This window comes from Trachypithecus francoisi, unplaced genomic scaffold (genome assembly GCF_009764315.1).
Source record: "Trachypithecus francoisi isolate TF-2019V2 unplaced genomic scaffold, Tfra_2.0 Lachesis_group3, whole genome shotgun sequence".
Taxonomy (NCBI): Eukaryota; Metazoa; Chordata; class Mammalia; order Primates; family Cercopithecidae; genus Trachypithecus; species Trachypithecus francoisi.
The window spans coordinates 119792832-119798831 of NW_022681468.1; positions in this window are offsets into that span (position 1 = coordinate 119792832).

The following is a 6000-nucleotide window of genomic DNA, read 5'->3' on the forward strand; positions in this document are numbered from 1 at the left end:
ATGGGTACAGAGCTGAGGCTCAAAGCCACATTTTCTGTCCCCCTGGTTTCTGCTTTTTCCCCAGAGTACTGCGGTTGCTGTGAGTTAGGCTGAAGCCAATTTGGGTTTGAGGGCATTTCATTTAAATGTGTCCTGGGAGTCAGAATAGGAGACAACGAGTCCTTGTTTTCTAAGTGAATCTCCAAGGGTTACGAGTTCCAAGCAAACACATTCCTGAATCTTTGCCACTACATTTAAAACCAGACTAGAAAAGTTATAAATGGGCTTTTCTCTCTACAGATAAGAGAACCACAGAATGTTAGGTCTTCAAGAGACGGACTAGTGGGGTGTTTCCCTGGCCAGATTCCCTCTAGCCAAAGAATCTGAATTCTCCACCATGCACCTTTAAAGTTACTGTAGACAGCTAACAGATGCGTGTCTATATTAGCTTCTACAACAAACATCGTAAATAGTTTTGAATCTTTTCTAGTTCTTTAATCAGAGAAAAACAACAATAGGCATTACACGAATTACATTCAATGTTTTGCAAAATATCTATTTATTTAACTAATCAAGATTCCACTTCTTCAAGAATGGCATAATGTGGATAACTAATGAAGCCAGGTTCTGGGTACATAGGGCTTCATGATCTTATTCTATTTTATCTATACATTTAAAATTCCATAGTAAAAAGTTGAAACCATATGTATATTTTTAAGTCTGTTTCTCAAATTAATGAGAAGTAAGCACTTCCAGTATAAACATTTTTTGCCTATGGATTTTTAAAAATGCCAAATTGCCATCAACAAGTTCGTCTGTAGACCTATGCTTGTGTCAAAACTTCCATTTTAAAGATGTGAAAATTGACATTCAGGATGGAGGGAGATGGCTGGGGGGCACTGCACAACCATAACCATAAGTTGAGGTAGCAACGATGTCTCATTAATCTTTATCACCATCACTTTACACTTGCATGCACACACAAATGCACGCAAAGCACTGAGAGGGTATTGATAAATCCCATTTGGACGGCCCACATTCTAGACTCCCTGCCTCCCCGACAGAAGCAGGTGCCCCATAGCACTGCATCCCTCCTGCTAATATGCACTTGCCCCATTCCTCCAGAACTCCTTACTACTCATCTGTCTCCCTGCTACTCTCTGAGCAACCTGAAGGCAACAGTGAGGCTGTCCTTTCCCTTGGTCCTGTGCTGGGAAGGACCCTGCCCCACACAGAGTAGGAGTTCAATAAATAAATATTCCATTGTGTAAAAGTCAAGCCATGTAGCACTCTGGGCTTGGAGTAGGCAGTGGAGAGGAACACAGAAGAGGAGGCAAGTGGCTTAGAAAATAGAACAAGAGATTTGCTCCTCACCCCAGCTGCACTGCTTACTACCTGTGGGGCCTCATTCTCTTCAGCAACAAAATGGGAGTCAAAAAGTTTAGTTTGCAGAGCTGGGGTGAAGAAGAGAGGACTAGTGTCCAGTGCCTGGCACACAGTAGGTGCTAAATAAAAGGCTGTTGTGACTAAAACGAAGATACTGGGACGAAAATGACACCTGATGCAGAACTTGAGGCAAAGGTGAGTGTTCTGAGCAACAGCAGCAAAGGGCTACCAGGCTGACTTTAGCCAAAAACCTACAGTTCAAGGACTTTTAATAAAAGTGGGGGAGGAGAGAGAATTCACAGATATTTAGTACTTTTATGTACATGACCTTAATTAATTCTCATGTCAGCCTGGGAGGTGGGTGGTTTTGTGCTCACGTCTACAACAGAAAACATTAACACAAACAAGTTAAATTGCTCACCCAGGTTCTCAGGGGTGTTATAACTGCTGGAATTTCTGGCATCTCATGCAGGAAGGATTTCTGGGCTCCCAGGTACTTTCCCTATTCTCTAAATCAAATCAAGTCCTGGAAGCTGCTCAAAGCTCACCTTCTTCAGAAGCCAGGCCCTTGTGCCTTTGTTTAACAATGAACATGATTTCATTCCAAACTGGCCTAGTACAAGTTGACCTGAGCAGGGATGTTGTTGGGGAGTGGGTGAAGGAGCACAGAGCCTTCCTTTTCCCTCTCTGATGCCCATCAGAAAACGTGATGCAATGACTCTTCTCCATGCCTGTAACCCCAACTTCCCCAGCGTTCAGCTCTGAGTACTTGACCCTCTTAGACCTCTACCATCCCCTTAGGGACCATGGATTTAGGAGCTTCAAGGGTCATGCCAGGGCAAGAGAAAGGGAGAACCTGGGTGCAAACTTACCGGTGGTGTGACACTTGGTTGAGTGACTTCACTTCCCTGAGCCTCTGTTTCCTGCAAAATGAGGATAGAGATATTCACCTCACAGGTTGCGGCGAGAGTCTTCAAGAAGACCGTGGATAGAAAATGTACAGCCCATAGCATGCACTCACCAAATGCCAGCTTCCTAGGCTGTCATCCACAGCCCCCACACTTCCTTCACTGTGACCTCTGCCATTTCTGTGCGTCACCACCATGCACCATGAGCTTAATATTTTTCTATAACTTGACTCACTTTAAAAACTCAATCTCACTTCCACAAATAGAAAAACCAGTAGCACTCAAAAGGCATTTATTCATGTGTTTAATCAATAATTATCCAGCACTCACCCACCATGCACCAGGTACTATTCTGGGGGCCAGGGGTGTAGCAGTGAACCAATGACCCCTCACCCTCAGAGAGTATGCTCTCCAGACAGAGAGCAAATAGAATATGACATCGGCAGCTGCACATGCTGTGAAAACGAAGACACCAAGGAACAGGGCTAAACTAGAGGGGTGGGGGAGCGGGAACTCGTGTAGTGAGGTCAGCAGAAGTAAATTTACCCCGACCTAATAAAGTTAAGCTTTAGGGCCCCTTGCTCATTTGGGTCCCTTCTTGTTCCCCTGATTAATGCTTCGTGACCAAATTTTTATTCACAATTGTGTATTCTTTTTCCTAAAGACCACTCTCAAAACTTACATAAGCATCAGGCTCCACAAAGCCTGCCTCTGCTCCCAGAGATCAGGAAAGGCCTCTCTGAAAAGGTGACATTTGAGCATGGACCTGAATAATTAGAAAGGAACCATTAAAATGAGCAAAGTAAGATTCTTAGCCCTGAGACAGGGAGCCAAGAGATTCTGAAAAGGTCCCAAGCTATTTGCTTTGTAGAGTTAAAAGGCTACATTTAAACTTATATCTCAGGTCAGATCTCAACTAAAAGTGACCTGAAAGTTTTTGCATCTCCTCAGAGTCCCCACCCATGCTAAGGCCTCAGCCAGGCCTGAGAAGCAGGTGTGGGAGACAGCAGGAGAGCTTCAGAGGATAAGAAGCACTGGTAGGCCTGGGGTCACAGGGAATGGCTGTGGATAGAGACAGGAGGAGGATGAAATCAGGACAGACGGTACCAAGTGCTGACAAGGATGTGGAGCAACTGGAACGCTCATATACTGCTGGTGGAAATGCAAAGTGGTATAGCCACTTCAGAAAACAATTCAGCAATTTCATATAAAATGAAACACATATTCAACCTATGACTCAGCCATTGCTCTCCGTGGTTTTACCCCAGAGAAATGAAAACTTATGTTCACACAAAAATCTGTGCATGGCAGTTTCTAGGAGCTTTATTCATAATAGCCAAAAACTGGGAAAAAGTCAAAAATCACTCAGGTGTCCAACAACAGGTGAACAGATGAACAAATTCTGGTCTATCCGTACAATGGATTACTCCTCAGCATGACAAAGGCACAAACAACTGATCTACCCAACCACATACATGAGTCTCACAGACATCACACCAAGCCAGAACCAGACATAACATAACCTATCCGTATGGTTCCATCATCCAATACTCCAGCTACCCCAACCAAAATCAGGTGGAGGGCAGGGACAAAGGGAGACGAGAGAACTTCAATCAAAGAGAAGACTGAACTGTTCTATCCTTTGATTATGGCATATTATACCCGATTACAGATGCACACACTGAGGTCTAAGAGGTCACATAGCTAGTTACATGGTGACCTACCCTGTCTAGGCAAAGCGGGCAAGCCCAGGTCCTCTGCTCTGGAAGCCCAATTCTTTCCCTTCCCTCTTCTCCACACATCCTCCACCACGCAGAGGAGATATGAACTGGGAGACCATTCACTGAACCCCAAGGGCCCAGAGCCCAGCACTGGGCTGGCAGAGCCAAAAAGAAAGAGAGCTAGAGGGAGTTCCAAGAACTTGTGAGCTTGTAACTGTGGGGCTGTGGCTAGGCGCCATTGTAATGAAGCGCTTCTTTCCTGGGTAGCGCACGCCCAGCGGTGTGAGGGAGTGGACTGGGAGGTAGTCCTGGTTTTGCCCAGAAAGATCCTGTTTCCCCTGGCACTTTTTCCAGCGTGGCCTGCCAGGAGAGATTAAGATCGCAAAAAGCAACACGATGCCGCTGGAGAAGGAGATGAGTGGATTCTGGGGTGCTTGTATCCCTGAGAAGGCGGTTTGTTTGAGATCTGACTCCAATCCCAGGATGAAGCTACGCCAGTTCCCACCAGAGAGAGAAGGCCCCTGAGGCAGGGAGGCCTCTGGCCAAACCTAACAGGATGGAGATTCCAGAATCCTGAGGGAACCATGGAGGAGGTTCTGGGGTTCCATGGGAGCCGTAGCTCCAGTACCTCCTGCTGACGATGAACTCTGTTACAGACCAGACCCCTGGGTTGACTGAGAACACAGGTGGCCTTGCTCCTGCAGAGCTGGTCCAGAATGGAAAGAACCTGGCTGGTTTGCTCCAGAGTGCGATGGCCTGGACCCAGAGGCGTTGGGGGAGGTTCATCTCTCAAAAGGGTGGGGAAGGAATAACCAGTTGACATGGAGGCTGGCAGAACTTTTTCAAAGTAAAATGTAAAACGTGAAAGGTTTTTGATGTTATCGCTGTTTGGAGCACAATGAGACACCTCCTGGTGACCCAAGAATCTTCTGTCACTTTTCTACTACCTGCGGTGGCTTTAGAATGGGAATATTAAGGAGAAAGTTCCAGGCCCTACGACTGGGTCAACTGTGGGGAAGAGATAAAGAAACAACTGAAACTCACAGTGAAAGGACAATCAGACCCCTCTTAGGCAGCAGTCTGAAGCCAAAGTGGATGGGGATGGTTTGCAGGAATTTGCATCTTACAGGGCCTTGGGTTCCCTCGGGCATGAAATGAGGACGTTAGTCATGCTCTTTCTGATTTTCAGGGGCTGGGGCCACTGGCTGCCATCTGAGATACATGTTCACAGGCGATGGGAGAAGATGGAAAAGCAAACATGGTGTGTCTCCTACTCTCAAAGAGCATCCAGCGTGTAGTTCAGCAGGTGAGCCAGGCTCCCAGCAAGCTTAGGAGAGTAGAAAGGGGCACACGGAAGGAACAGAGAGAATGATGGAAGGAGATGGAGGGAGAGGGAGAGAAAAAAGAGTGGGAAGAGGGACCATGTAACACTATTGCTACCAGAACTAAAAAGCAGGTGGAGGGCAGGTAAAACGGCACAGAGAACTTTCTGGGGAGATTGAAATCTTCTATCTTTTGATTGTGATATATTATACCTCTCCCTTTGTACCGCCCACAGGGCAAGAGACACATTGCACATGTTCTGGAATTTGGACTCCCACCAACTGCTAATCTGCTCCTAGTTTCATCTCCCCAGCCGCTTGTACCAATGCCCTCTTGACACCACTGCAGACCTCCTTAGCCTTCTTTCGTGTCCCAGTCAGCCCTGAAGCTACCAGCTCCAATGCAGCTTTGCTTGTTTTATGAAGGTGCAAACTGTCCCAGTCTCACCTCTGACTCCTCCCTGTCCTCTTTCATCTGCCCCAGGCTTTCCTGACTGAGGGGCCGCGAACCCACCTGGTGCTCACCCAAATGCAACATAGCATAAACACTTCATGGGTTACCCCGATCACAGGGGGGATGAATAAATGGCACCCCTTCTTTCCCAGGAAGGCGGTTCTGGGACTCATTTTCAGGAGGCTTCTTACAAGGCCCCACCACATTGAGCAGAAGCAAGCCCAGCACGC